At 39.1% G+C, this 16034-nt stretch overlaps 1 protein-coding gene across 9 annotated transcripts in view; it reads right to left on the bottom strand.

Annotated features, from left to right (window-relative positions):
• The window catches only part of LOC143688250 (uncharacterized), a 298694-nt gene that overhangs the window by 59419 nt on the left and 223241 nt on the right, over window positions 1-16034 (bottom strand). The gene's annotated exons all lie outside the window — the stretch shown is intronic.

The raw sequence follows: 16034 nt of genomic DNA, 5'->3' as shown, positions 1-16034 counted from the left end.
CCAATGGGTCAGGAACACTTCTGTCAGCTGGGTAGTCACATGGTTGGCATCTGCTGGTCCCTTGCTCCTGGGCTCCATTGCTTTCAGCCTCTCTACCTGTGGGGGTTCTTTTTTTTTTTTAATTTTTTACTTTTATTTTTTTAAATACCAAAAACACCAAACACAGACATTCTTATTTTGATCATTCCGTTCTACATATATAATCAGTAATTCACAATATCATCACATAGTTGCATATTCATCATGATCATTTCTTGGAATATTTGCATCTATGCAGAAAAAGAAATACAATGAAAACAGAAAAAAAATTTATACATACCATACTCCTTACCCCTCCCTTTCATTGATCACTAACATTTCAAACTAAATTTATTTTAACATTTGTTCCCCCTATTATTTATTTTTATTCCATATGTTCTGCTCGTCTGAAGACAAGGTAGATAAAAGGAGCATCAGACACAAGGTTTAGACAATCACACAGTCACATTGTGAAAGCTATATCATTATACAATCATCTTCAAGAAACATGGCTACTGGAACACAGCTCTACATTTTCAGGCATTTCTCTCCAGCCTCTCCATTACATCTGAATAACAAGGTGATATCTACTTAATGCATAAGAATAACCTCCAGGATAACCTCTCAACTCTGTTTGGAATCTCTCAGCCATTGACACTTTGTCTCATTTCACCCTTCCCCTTTTTGGTCAAGAAGGTTCTCTGAATTCCTTGATGATGAGTCTCAGCTCATTCTAGGATTTCTGTCCCACATTGACAGGAAGGTCCACACCCCTGGTAGTCATGTCCCACGTAGATGGGGATGGTGGTGGTTTGCTTGTTGTGTTGGCTGGAGAGAGAGGCCACATCTGAGCAACAAAAGAGGTTCTCTTGGGGGTGACTCTTAGGCTTAATTTTAAGTAGGCTTGACCTATCCTTTGTGGGGTTAAGTTTCATATGAACAAACCCCAAGACCGTGGGCTCAGCCTATAGCTTTGGTTGTCCACACTGCTTGTGAGAATATCAAGAATTCAACTTGGGAAAGTTGAATTTTCCCCCATTCTCAGCATTCCCTGAAGGGGACTGTGGTAGTTTGATTCAGTTGTCAACTTGGCCAGGTGAGCGTACCTAGTTTTGTTGCTATGGACATGAGCCAATAGTACATGAACCTCATCTGTTGCTGATTTACATCTGCAGTCGGCTAGGAGGCATGCCTGCTGCAATGAAGGACGTTTGACTTAATTGGCTGATGCTTAAATGAGAGACTGCAACGTAGCACAGCCTAAGCAGCTCAGAATTCCTCATCTAAACACTCGGAGCTCAGCCCAGGCCTTTGGAGATGCAGAAAGAAGTCACCCCGGGGAAAGTTGTTGGAACCCACGGGCCTGGAGAGAAGACCAGCAGAGACCATCCTGTGCCTTCCCATGTAAGAAAGAACCTCAGTGGAAAGTTAACTGCCTCTCCTCTGAAGAACTAACAAAATAAATCCCCTTTTATTAAAAGCCAAACCATCTCTGGTGTGTTGCATTCCGGCAGCTAGCAAACTAGAACAGGGACTTTGCAAATACTTTTTTTTTTCACTTTTTTTTTTATTAATTAAAGAAAAAAAAGAAATTAACACAACATTTAGAAATCATTCCATTCTACATAAGCAATCAGTAATTCTTAACATCATCACATAGATGCATGATCATCATTTCTTAGTACATTTGCATCGATTTAGGAAAAGAACTAGCAAAACAACAGAAAAAGATACAGAATGTTAATATAGAGAAAAAAATAAAAATAATAATAATAGTAAAAAAAAGAGAAAAGGTAAAAGAAAAAAAGACACAAACAAACAAACAAACAGACAAAAAAAAAACCTATAGCTCAGATGCAGCTTCATTCAGTGTTTTAACATGATTACTTTACAATTAGGTATTATCGTGCTGTCCATTTTTGAGTTTTTGTATCTAGTCCTGTTGCACAGTCTGTATCCCTTCAGCTCCAATTACCCATTATCTTACCCTGTTTCTAACTCCTGCTGGACTCTGTTACCAATGACATATTCCAAGTTTATTCTCGAATGTCGGTTCACATCAGTGGGACCATACAGTATTTGTCCTTTAGTTTTTGGCTAGACTCACTCAGCATAATGTTCTCTAGGTCCATCCATGTTATTACATGCTTCATAAGTTTATTCTGCCTTAAAGCTGCATAATATTCCATCGTATGTATACACCACAGTCTGTTCAGCCATTCCTCTGTTGATGGACATTTTGGCTGTTTCCATCTCTTTGCAATTGTAAATAACGCTGCTATAAACATTGGTGTGCAAATGTCCGTTTGTGTCTTTGCCCTTAAGTCCTTTGAGTAGATACCTAGCAATGGTATTGCTGGGTCATATGGCAATTCTATATTCAGTTTTTTGAGGAACCGCCAAACTGCCTTCCACAGTGGTTGCACCATTTGACATCCCCACCAACAGTGGATAAGTGTGCCTCTTTCTCCGCATCCTCTCCAGCACTAGTCATTTTCTGTTTTATTGATAATGGCCATTCTGGTGGGTATGAGATGATATCTCATTGTGGTTTTGATTTGCATTTCTCTAATGGCCAGGGACATTGAGCATCTCTTCATGTGCCTTTTGGCCATTTGTATTTCCTCTTCTGAGAGCTGTCTGTTCAAGTCTTTTTCCCATTTTGTAATTGGGTTGGCTGTCTTTTTGTTGTTGAGTTGGACAATCTCTTTATAAATTCTGGATACTAGACCTTTATCTGATATGTCGTTTCCAAATATTGTCTCCCATTGTGTAGGCTGTCTTTCTACTTTCTTGATGAAGTTCTTTGATGCACAAAAGTGTTTAATTTTGAGGATCTCCCATTTATTTATTTCTTTCTTCAGTGCTCTTGCTTTAGGTTTAAGGTCCATAAAACCGCCTCCAATTGTAAGTTTCATAAGATATCTCCCTACATTTTCCTCTAACTGTTTTATGGTCTTAGACCTAATGTTTAGATCTTTGATCCATTTTGAGTTAACTTTTGTATAGGGTGTGAGATACGGGTCCTCTTTCATTCTTTTGCATATGGATATCCAGTTCTCTAGGCACCATTTATTGAAGAGACTGTTCTGTCCCAGGTGAGTTGGCTTGACTGCCTTATCAAAGATCAAATGTCCATAGATGAGAGGGTCTATATCTGAGCACTCTATTCAATTCCATTGGTCGATATATCTATCTTTATGCCAATACCATGCTGTTTTGACCACTGTGGCTTCATAATATGCCTTAAAGTCAGGCAGCGTGAGACCTCCAGCTTCATTTTTTTTCCTCAAGATACTTTTAGCAATTCAGGGCACCCTGCCCTTCCAGATAAATTTGCTTATTGGTTTTTCTATTTCTGAAAAATAAGTTGTTGGGATTTTGATTGGTATTGCATTGAATCTGTAGATCAATTTAGGTAGGATTGACATCTTAACTATATTTAGTCTTCCAATCCATGAACACGGTATGCCTTTCCATCTATTTAGGTCTTCTGTGATTTCTTTTAACAGTTTTTTGTAGTTTTCTTTATATAGGTTTTTTGTCTCTTTAGTTAAATTTATTCCTAGGTATTTTATTCTTTTAGTTGCAATTGTAAATGGGATTCGTTTCTTGATTTCCCCCTCAGCTTGTTCATTACTAGTGTATAGAAATGCTACAGAATTTTGAATGTTGATCTTGTAACCTACTACTTTGCTGTACTCATTTATTAGCTCTAGTAGTTTTGCTGTGGATTTTTCTGGGTTTTCGACGTATAGTATCATATCGTCTGCAAGCAGTGATAGTTTTACTTCTTCCTTTCCAATTTTGATGCCTTGTATTTCTTTTTCTTGTCTAATTGCTCTGGCTAGAACCTCCAACACAATGTTGAATAATAGTGGTGATAATGGACATCCTTGTCTTGTTCCTGATCTTAGGGGGAAAGTTTTCAATTTTTCCCCATTGAGGATGATATTAGCTGTGGGTTTTTCATATATTCCCTCTATCATTTTAAGGAAGTTCCCTTGTATTCCTATCTTTTTAAGTGTTTTCAACAGGAAAGGATGTTGAATCTTGTCAAATGCCTTCTCTGCATCCATTGAGATGATCATGTGATTTTTCTGCTTTGATTTGTTGATATGGTGTATTACATTAATTGATTTTCTTATGTTGAACCATCCTTGCATACCTGGGATGAATCCTACTTGGTCATGATGTATAATTCTTTTAATGTGCTGTTGGATTCGATTTGCTAGAATTTTATTGAGGATTTTTGCATCTATATTCATTAGAGAGATTGGTCTGTAGTTTTCTTTTTTTGTAATATCTTTGCCTGGTTTTGGTATGAGGGTGATGTTGGCTTCATAGAATGAATTAGGTAGCTTTCCCTCCACTTCGATTTTTTTGAAGAGTTTGAGGAGAGTTGGTACTAATTCTTTCTGGAATGTTTGATAGAATTCACATGTGAAGCCGTCTGGTCCTGGACTTTTCTTTTTGGAAGATTTTGAATGACTGATTCAATTTCTTTACTTGTGATTGGTTTGTTAAGGTCATCTATTTCTTCTTGAGTCAAAGTTGGTTGTTCATGTCTTTCCAGTAACCCATCCATTTCATCTAAATTGTTGTATTTATTAGCATAAAGTTGTTCGTAGTATCCTGTTATTACCTCCTTTATTTCTGTGGGGTCAGTGGTTATGTCTCCTCTTCCATTTCTGATCTTATTTATTTGCATCCTCTCTCTTCTTCTTTTTGTCAATCTTGCTAAGGGCCCATCAATCTTATTGATTTTCTCATAGAACCAACTTCTGGTCTTATTGATTTTCCCTATTGTTTTCATGTTTTCAATTTCATTTATTTCTGCTCTAATCTTTGTTATTTCTTTCCTTTTGCTTGCTTTGGGGTTAGTTTGCTGTTCTTTCTCCAGTTCTTCCAAGTGGACAGTTAATTCCTGAATTTTTGCCTTTTCTTCTTTTCTGATATAGGCATTTAGGGCAATAAATTTCCCTCTTAGCACTGCCTTTGCTGCGTCCCATAGGTTTTGATATGTTGTGTTTTCGTTTTCATTCGCCTCGAGGTATTTACTAATTTCTCTTGCAATTTCTTCTTTGACCCACTCATTGTTTAAGAGTGTGTTGTTGAGCCTCCACGTATTTGTGAATTTTCTGGCCCTCCGCCTATTATTGATTTCCAACTTCATTCCTTTATGATCCGAGAAAGTGTTGTGTATGATTTCAATCTTTTTAAATTTGTTAAGACTTGCTTTGTGACTCAGCATATGGTCTATCTTTGAGAATGATCCATGAGCACTTGAGAAAAAGGTGTATCCTGCTATTGTGGGACGTAATGTCCTATAAATGTCTATTAAGTCTAGCTCATTTATAGTAATATTCAGATTCTCTATTTCTTTATTGATCCTCTGTCTAGATGTTCTGTCCATTGATGAGAGTGGTGAATTGAAGTCTCCAACTATTATGGTATATGAGTCTATTTCCCTTTTCAGTGTTTGCAGTGTATTCCTCACATATTTTGGGGCATTCTGGTTCAGTGTGTAAATATTTATGATTGTTATGTCTTCTTGTTTAATTGTTCCTTTTATTAGTAGATAGTGTCCTTCTTTGTCTCTTTTAACTGTTTTACATTTGAAGTCTAATTTGGTGGATATGAGTATAGCTACTCCTGCTCTTTTCTGGTTGTTATTTGCATGAAATATCTTTTCCCAACCTTTCACTTTCAACCTATGTTTATCTTTGGGTCTAAGATGTGTTTCCTGTAGACAGCATATAGAAGGATCCTGTTTTTTAATCCATTCTGCCAGTCTATGTCTTTTGATTGGGGAATTCAGTCCCTTATCATTTAGTGTTATTACTGTTTGAATAATATTTTCTTCTACCATTTTGCCTTTTGTATTATATATATCATATCTGATTTTCCTTCTTTCTACACTCTTCTCCATATCTCTCTCTTCTGTCTTTTCGTATCTGACTCTAGTGCTCCCTTTAGTATTTCTTGCAGAGCTGGTCTCTTGGTCACAAATTCTCTCAGTGACTTTTTGTTTGAGAATGTTTTAATTTCTCCCTCATTTTTGAAGGACAATTTTGCTGGATATAGAAGTCTTGGTTGGCAGTTTTTCTCTTTTAGTAATTTAAATATATCATCCCACTGTCTTCTAGCTTCCATGGTTTCTGCTGAGAAATCTACACATAGTCTTATTGGGTTTCCCTTGTATGTGATGGATTGCTTTCCTCTTGCTGCTTTCAAGATCCTCTCTTTCTCTTTGACCTCTGACATTCTAACTAGTAAGTGTCTTGGAGAACGCCTATTTGGGTCTAATCTCTTTGGGGTGTGCTGCACTTCTTGGATCTGTAATTTTAGGTCTTTCATAAGAGTTGGGAAATTTTTAGTGATAATTTCTTCCATTAGTTTTTCTTCTCCTTTTCCCTTCTCTTCTCCTTCTGGGACACCCATAACACGTATATTTGTGCAGTTCATATTGTCCTTGAGTTCCCTGATACCCTGTTCAAATTTTTCTATTCTTTTCCCGATAGTTTCTGTTTCTTTTTGGAATTCAGATGTTCCATCCTCCAAATCACTAATTGTAGCTTCTGTCTCTTTAAATCTACCATTGTAGGTATCCATTGTTTTTTCCATCTTTTCTACTTTATCCTTCACTTCCATAAGTTCTGTGATTTGTTTTTTCAGTTTTTCTATTTCTTCTTTATGTTCAGCCCATGTCCTCTTCATGTCCTCACTCAATTTATAGATTTCAGTTTTGAAGAGGTTTTCCATTTCTGTTCGTATATTCAGCATTAGTTGTCTCAGCTCTTGTATCTCATTTGAACTATTGGTTTGTTCCTTTTATTAGTAGATATTGTTCCTTTGACTGGACCATATTCTCAATCTTCTGAGCGTGGACAGTTATCTTCTGCTGCTGACATCTGGGCATTTAGTCAGATTTCCCTGGGTGTCGGACCCAACAAGGTTGTAAGATTTTTCTGTGAAATCTCTGGGCTCTGTTTTTCTTATCCTGTCCAGTAGGTTGCGCTCGTGGCACACGTTTGTCTCAAGTGTTTGGAATGGATCCCCCCTGGTCACCGATCTCTGCGGCCTGGGGATTTCCAATCCAATTCTCTCCGTTGGTTCAGGGGCCACGCGTGGTGGGGGTGTCAGCTGCCGCGGCTTGAGGGGACCCTATGGCTGGTCGCCGGCTGCAGCGGGTCCGGGGAATTCGCCACCGGACCAGGAATTCGCCTGCGGGGGAGGGGCGTCAGTCACCGGCCACCGCGGCCTGGGGAGTTCCCCACCGGACCAGGAAGCCGCCGGCGGGGGGGGGGCCACCGCGGCTTGGGTAGCCCTCTGATCCGAGACTCGTAGCCGAGACTCGAAGCCGCCCGCAAAAGAGGGGCGCTGGCCGCCTCGGCTTGGGAAACTTGCCTCTCCGAGACTCTCAGCCGGCCCGGGAAGGAGGGAGGGAGTAGCTCCGACACCCGCAGCTGGTGCTGCTCAGGAAATCGCGTGCCGCTCGGGGATCTCACCGCAGCCGAGTCTCGCAGTCAGACTAGCCAGTCCAGACTGGGTTACGCTGTGTGTCCATTCCCTGCCGTAGCCCCGGGAGCTGTTCTGCACTGCTTCAGTTCACCTAGTAGTTGCTTTGGAGGAGGAGGAACTAAGACGCTCATACCTTACTAAGCCGCCATCTTGGAACTCCCCATGGGTGGTAACTTTTGATTTGATGGTTTCCTTGGAGATGTGTCTTCACCCATTCAAGGTGGGTTTTTTTACTGGAGTCCTTTAAGAGGGAACCTTTTGGAAAAAGCAAGAGAGCCACCAGAAGAAACAGAGCCCTCACAGCCAGAGACCTTTGGAGCAGAAGGAAAGCTCCCCCAGGGATGTCTTATGAAATGAGAGAAAGCTATCAGATGTAGCCATGTACCCTCCCAGTTGAGAGAGAAACCCCAAACTTCATTACTTTGGAGTTAAGGTATCTTTCCCTTGATGCCTTAATTTGGATATGTCCATGGCCATAGAACTGTAAATTTGCAACTTAATAAATTCCCTTTTTAAAAGCTGTTCTATTTCTGGTATATTGCATTCTGGCAGCCTTCAAACTAAAACAATACCCTTCAAATATGACGAAGGGAACAAGTTACAGTATCATAGCACTATCCATGATTTGGTCACCTAGAAAAATTATGCATATTTTAGTAGCTGTAGACTTCAAAATATTGTTTAGAGGCACTACCATTTTGAAATTATAATAGTTATAGATCTGTCTCTGTATTTTAAGGTAAGATGAGAATATATTTGCTGTGGTATTAAGTACTAAATGAAAAAAAATCCCATGGCTAAATAAGTTTGCAAAAAACTTAGCACAATAAAGCAAGACATGCTGAGAATCTTTATCATGCCAGCTGGCTGTTACCTTCAGGAGAAGGATATAGTGTGCAGCGTGTCCCAAGCTTATGCGACCACAAAATTCCTTTGTCATCGATCACACTGGACTAATTGTAAAAGGACATGTTTTGAGTGAAGCTATCTATGGTACCTTTGGAAGAGCGCCTCCAGGAGATGAATGCCAGAGATGGGTTAAAGGCACCCTATAGATAAGGACTCCCTTTCTGTCTGTAAGCCTTTGCCCACGGGTCCTAAGGCCAACCACCTTAGAGAAACATAGCTCTGTCAACATGGTAAGATTCAACTGAAGCCAGTTTCCAGATGTTGAGTATTCCTATTTTACTTAAATTATTGATTTTCCTGCATGATTCCTGGAATCATCGATTTTAGTAAGACCCTAGTGTGATGCCCAAATTTAACACCCAACTATCCCAAGGAGGGAGCTTGCACATCCTAGAATGTGAATAGCTCTGCCCTTCCTGCCTTTCTCCTAACTACACAGATACTTTTTATTAAACACATGCATGTGAGTCAGGCACATACAAACACACACCATATCTACACATATACACACAGGCATCTAATCTTAAAGCTATCACTTCTTCACATCATAGTTACTTTGAGGACTGTTCAGAATCAGCCAGCTAACATTTTCCCATAAGGATAAGACATATCTTGGGGATTTCAGTGGTTATTTTTGTTCTTATTGTTCAAAGGGGAAAGAATATAGAACATGATGCTAGAGCCTCCCAAAACAAAACAAATGCCCACATTCACTAGCAGCTTTTGGAAGGGGCAAATAAAAAAAGAGAAAATTCACTCAAAATTCCATGGTTACATTGTTTGGATGAACTAGAAGGATGCCTGGGTCCTCCTGACACTTGGCTTCTCAAAGCTTGGCCTTTGGCTGCATTCCTTTTGACGTGTGCTTCTCAGTCATGCCAAGTCCTAGCTTCTGCACAGGACTAGTACTTTGGATGACATTACCATCCTTTCCTTCAAATTAAAAAAACTTTCATCCTCAAGACCTAAAAATACCCCTCAGCCTTGGAGTGCAGCCTTGTTTTCAGCAACTTCTGTCCACTGGACCAGTTGCTTGACCTGGGACAAGCCAAAACCATGAAGAAAAATAAGCAGGTTTGAGGAAGCTTGAAAGGACCAGCCACAGAAATAGCAAAAATCTTTTCTCTTTCAAATCATGAGGATTCCATCCCCACTGTCAATTGCTTTTTTCCTTTTCTTGTTTAAGATTTTCTATTTTAGGGGTGGGGGGCGTCTTGGCAGGACAGGATAAATTTTTTTTAATTCAGTTTTTATTTTTGCAACTTGGGTAAAGAAAATAGAGTTGGGTAAATGGAATACATTTTGCATTGCTAAAAATTGACTTTAAAACTCTCATCCAAGCCACATTAAATAAAGTTTCCTTCTTACAGAAACCTGGGGTAGATTTCATTTTAAACCATGTTGTGAGATGATTTTAGTGCTCAGCAGTATAGCACTCTAAAAGCGACAGTGCCATTTGGCTTATAGCTCCATATTTGGGGCTAAATATTTATTTTATTAAATCAAACGCTTGTGCCTCTCATTCCAGACCCTTTGCTGTCACATCCTGTGAGTGGGCTTGGAGGGCAGAGTGGGAGTGGGTGGAAGTGGCAGTCATTTCCCGCTGTAAGAGGAAGGACCTCTGTGGAGGTGGCGGGCAAGGGGTTAGGTGCCCTGCTAGTGATCATGCCTGATCAATGGGGGAAGAGGTCAAGGGCAGAAGAGGAATCCACTGGCGAATGCCAAGAAATGATGTAGAGGGTGGAAAATCAATTTGAGGGTATAGAACTGAGTGAAAATTAAGTCTGGGGGACTCAACGTCTGGGGAAAAAGGCAAAAAGCTCCTGCAGCTGGTGCCCTGTCAGCCTTCTTTGGAATCCTGGGGCAGAGCATTCATCCTTAATGAGCTAGTTGCAGAAACAGCTTCTGATGCAAACTGGTCACAGCAATCTGGTCTCCCTGGTCTTCTCCTTGTGCATGCTAGACTCCTGTCAGACAAGATGGACAAGTTTCAAACTTTTCCTCTCCCCACTTTAGATCTTTCTGTTTCTTTCCTTGGGCCCTAGATTTTGTCTTCTTGGATCTCCATCTGTCGAATTCTCCCCATGGATCATCTCAAATGCCACTTCCATGAAGCCTTCCCTGGTCCCTCAACCCAGAGGTGCCATCATTTTATGGAGAAATTTGTATGTACAGTCAGAGTGAGTGTGAGAATTTTGAGGCCACCAGGAAAACAAAGTAGCAAAGGGTTAAGGGTGAGGGAGCTATTCCATCCCATCTCCTCTGGAGATCTACATTTAAATTTTTTTTGCATTCCAGAATAATTATGGTATATTTATCTTACCTTCTCCATAATATTGTAAGATGCCTGGGTAAGGCTAGCCATTTACTAATTTCTATTCTAATAGAGAGCAGTTCTGGAATGAATAGTAGCTGGAGGTATATATACTAGGCATTAGAAGCAATGGAGAGTAGAAAGGAGACCTTTATTTGAGTGTCACTCTATTTAGGCAAGCCATTTAACATCCCTCTGAATTGTGGTTTCTTCAGCTATAAAATAAGGAAGGTTCATTTGCCAATACATACCTCAGAGTCATTGAAAGAAAAAAGTGGGATAATGTCCATAATACATTTATAGGCTGTAAAATGTTGTGTAAATTCAGGTATTATCAATACAGCATTAATTTATTCATTAGCCATTCAACTAACATGTATTGTTGCCTACTATTTGATAGCCAGGAAGACAACAGAGATTATGTGCATACTGTTACACTTCCTTAATTGCAAGAAAATCAAATTGGTAAGAGAAAGTTAAGTTGGTGATGTTAATTCTGTTAAAGGATGTGCAGCAGTGAATATATTCCTTCTACAACTACCATTAAAAAATAACTTCCCTTGGCTCTTACACTTTTGTTGTTCTTTTTCTAAATTTCCATGATTTTCATATACCTATATTGCTTTTTAAATAAGTAAAACAATAACCATTGGTTTGATCTCAAGAGAATTAGTTTTGCTTCTCCCTAACTTCTCTGTGGAGGCTCACCAAATGCTCTTGCCTACAAACAGATGATGTCCTTCGTGCTGGTGGAACTGCTGGTTATTAGGCACAACTATGGTCCATTTTCCTCTCTCCTAAGTGCTTGCAGGGATGCTTTACACACAATACACAATAAGTCTTTGGATTCTTGCTGTTGCTTTTTGGGGGGTGCATGGTCTGGGAATCGAACCCGCGTCTCCCACATGGAAGGCAGGCGTTCTACCACTGAACCACCCGTGCACTTTTCTTGTTGGGTTTTAATATAGTACACTTCCAGTGACTTCCTATACAATTCTACTGATAAGTGTTCACAGAAACAAAGTTTCATTCTTTCATACCTATCGTAAATTAGGTCTAAGTAATGTATTATTTGAAAGCTAATTCTGGAACTAACGAACAAGAATCATGTAGTACATGGCAACACCACATTATAAATGGCCTCTGAATGATTTCACCACCTTGGTTCAGTAACTTTAAATTGTGATCACTCCCAGAGGTGTTTTGCAAAGCCATTTTTTTCTTTATAAAGCAAATTCTCAGGAAATTCTATGGCTGGACATTTGCAAGTATAGATTGCTACTGAAGGGACTTTATATGTGTGGCTTACTGGTATAAATGTACCAAGCTTGAATAAAAAAGTCATCACATTCCTAGAAAACAACATCGACACCTATAGTTTTAAGTATGCAGATTGATGGATCTGGAATTGAGTTTATGGAAAAAGATGGAGAAGTGGCTCTTGGAAAACCTATGTCTTGGCTCCTGACTCCTCTAGGGTTTACTTTCCCATTTCATTAATTCTTTGGTCATAAATGTTTCAAGTCCATCCATTCTTTTCTTTCATTTTTTTTCACTCTGTTTTTTCTAACTTTTTACAGGACAGTTACAAAAATAATACAAACCCCAAACAAAGAACTCCAATACCCCCTTCCCTCAACACCATATACCCAGATTCACCAATTTTACCATTTTGCCACGTTTACCAACTCAATCTATCTGTCTGTCTATCTATCTACCTAATTAATCATCTATCTATTTTCTGAACATTTTCTTTCATTTTTTTAAGAGAGGAGGATTCTCTCTTTACAAATTATCACTTTTTATTTTTAAAGCAGTAATACATGTATATACCCAGCACAAAATTCAAACAGAACAAAAGAGTATAGTATGAAAAGTCAGTCTCTAAATACTCAGTTCCCCTCCTCAGAGATCACCAATGAACCTAAATTGTTTTCCATTTCCACCATCAACTCCCTAAACAGGTTCTCATTTTTTTCACAACTCTCTGAATGTAACAGCTTATATCATTTGTCCTTCTCTAGACCAAACTTCCCTTCCTCTCTCAGGTAAGATAACCAAGAAAAGTGTCTAGATAAGATGTGAGCTTGATGTTGACATAGGTAGAAGATACAAACGATATGAAAGAGAAGGGAATCCCATAGTTCCGATGGGGCACTTACCTAAGAGCTGGCATATGGTTAATACTGTGTAAATGTTTACTGGATAGTGAAAATAGTCAAGGAAGCAAACATATCTTATTTAGAAAAACAGAAAGGAAACTAGCTTCACTGTAAGAGAGGGCTCAGAATATAGACTAATAAATGGTGGGGACCATTGTAATCATAACTCTTAATACTAATTGAATGAGTAATGGCGCTGGCATTGTTCTACCAAATCCCTGAGATAGCACTTCATTATCCAGAGTAGGAAACGAAGTCTTGAAAGGTTAAGTCAAGATTTGAAATTCAGAGTCCAATTTCAATTGAGGGGGACAAGGATGATTAGAATAAAGAAACCCAGAACATCCTGGACTTTTTAAAATAAAAATCTGGGGGTGTTCCTTATATACCAGCACCATTCTAGTTATTGATAAAGATTAAAGGATGCATAAAACATGGTTCCTTCCACAGAACTTACCATTTGGCCTCTCTAAATTCTTAATCAGGAAAGCAAGAATATAAATTGTGTTTAGAAAGATCAGGAAATTATTAGCCCTGTGATTATTCTCACTCGGTCAAGTCTCTATGACTTCTCTAACTAAGGCATACGGTACTTATTTTAAAAACTATTCTCATGTCTTTTTACAAGTGATCTGAGCCATTACATTAGTGTTCATTTGGTTTCTCATTTAGATTAGAACCTTCCTGAAGATGGGCTTGGAGGTTGCTATTCCTTGGAATGACCTGCATTGACCAATATCCACTCTTGAATTCTCTCTACTCCTCAGTTGCCACGAGAGCCAAAAAATAAGGAAATAAGAAATCCTCTGATTCATTAGAGCAGTGGTCAAGATATTGGTGGAATCAGAAAAAAGACTTGCAGTGCCTATCTTTGACCTGGGTACAGAGTGGAAAAATAGATTATCTGGCCTGATGTATTTCTCAAGTCCTAGTTCTTGGAGAACATGTACCAGTCATGAGTCATATGCCAGAGGCATAGAGGACAATTAAGGTGCCTCTCTCAACCACTTGGAATGAGCCTTTGAGTTTTCGTCTTTATTTTTGAAAATAATGTCAGGCAGCATCCATCTGTAGAATACGGTATTTAATGAAGGAGTTTCTAAACTGAGAAAATGGAATATATAATCAGCTATGAGAAAGGTTAAGAAGGAAGAACATTTAATAAAAGAACGTACAAATAAGAAATATTTAATAAAACAAACAGAAAAAAATGTGCATGATGCAGCAGAAATGATGGAGTAAGAGATTATACCAAAGTATTGTTCTAGGCCCTAGAAATGGCTGCTTACACTGGGGAACAGCACCACAGCTCACTTTAAAGCAGAGCTACCCAGCCAGCATGTCTTGACATCAAAAGGTTGTTCATGTGCCATGAAATGTTGATCCCTTCAGCCTTGAGGTGGCTCCATGGTCAGGGGAGTCCAGAGCCCTTGGGAGGTGGCCTCCAGCTGTGAGAACCCTGGAGGAGCTCCTCAGAGAGAAGCCTGGGCTGAGTGGAAGTTGGATTCTGTACCCTACAATCCCCTAAGCAGGCAAGGCACAATGGTGGCATCTGTCATATGTTAAGTGGGCCTAAGAAGGGCATTTACTTTGGTCATCAGCTGAGAGTGTGACACTGCTCGCTGCTGTCAAGAGCCCCATGTTGCTGATGGGAGGGTTGTGGTTCCAGGGTCCCTCAAGCAGGGAATGCAGCGCAGCATGCAGCCACCAGAGTCAGGGTGCAGGAAGGCCGAGTGGGACATCCTGGTGGAGGCAGCTTCCAGAGGTGTCTCTGAATCTTGGACTTTGACTATATCAGGCACTCCTGTGCATTTGTGTCTGACATGCCCTTTAAGAGATGACCAACATAGCAATAGGGTGACCCCTCTTAACAGCACATGGATATATATATATTTTTTGCATGGAGAGGCACCAGGAATCGAACCCAGGTCGATTGGGTATGGCAGGCGAGAACTCTGCCACTGAGCCACTGTGGCTCGCCCCACGTAGACATTTTGAACATCAGAGTTTCAGCATCTTTTGAGATACTTGAAATAGAAAAGAGCTCAAATGGATTTAAAATGTATTCTCATTACCTTAGAAATTTCAACATTGTATTTGTCAATGACAGAAAAAGAAGAACTGATCTTTTTTTAAAAGAAATTTGGTTGTGGTAACATCTTCACAACATAAAATTTTCCACTTTAATCACTTTTAAGCCTTCAATTAATTGGCCTTACTTACATTCATGATATTATGCTTCCACCAAACCTTCCAAATTACCAAATTTTTTCCATTACCCCAAACAGAAACTCTGTGCCCATTAGGTAGTAATTCCCCATTCCCCACCCCCCACTGGGCCCCTGGTACCCTACATTCTAATTTCTGACTCTATGAATTTGCATATTCTAATTCTTTCAAATAAGTGAGATCATACAATATTTATCTTCTTTGGTCTGGCTTATCTCACTCAGCATGGCAACATGAAGGTTAAGGAGTTGATTCTTAAATACTTAATTTTTATTAAATATATAATTTTAAAATGATAACTTCAACAGCTGTAAAAAAAAAAACCCATGATTTTACACATTTTATCAGCTTCTTGTGCAAAGCTTCCCTGTGATATAATTATTGAGAATGTAAATACTGCATACCATCATTTAAAAATTTTTTATTAGGAAATGCGTGTCATCATTTCAAGTATAAAACCAGATATAAACAAGTTTTGCTCATGGAACTTTGCTCAAGCTGCTCCTTAAAAATTTCAAAAGAATTGATCTTTTAGAAACATTCAGAATGTAGTATTTTCCTTAATGCTGTGTATATTGTAATTACCTTTATATTAAATAGAGAAATATAAATGTGAAGAAATGTGCTCAGCAAGCCCTTTACAAATCTAGCCAAATCCCTTCCACATTACTCTAGAGTACTATACTAATAGTGCCATTTTTTCTTGGTGTGCTATGCCATGAAAAATGTTGGGAGGTACCACTTTAAAGCACCTTTTACTACTAGAAAATACTCCACCTTTCTTATTTCAGGCAAGTCACATGAGTGGAAGAACAGTGTGCAAAAGCAAAGAGGTGAGAGAGTAAAGAAATTCCAGAAATGAATTCTGGAACGACAAT

The sequence above is a fragment of the Tamandua tetradactyla genome, chromosome 6 (assembly GCF_023851605.1).
Source record: "Tamandua tetradactyla isolate mTamTet1 chromosome 6, mTamTet1.pri, whole genome shotgun sequence".
NCBI lineage: Eukaryota > Metazoa > Chordata > Mammalia > Pilosa > Myrmecophagidae > Tamandua > Tamandua tetradactyla.
This window is presented reverse-complemented; position numbering and strand designations above follow the sequence as displayed.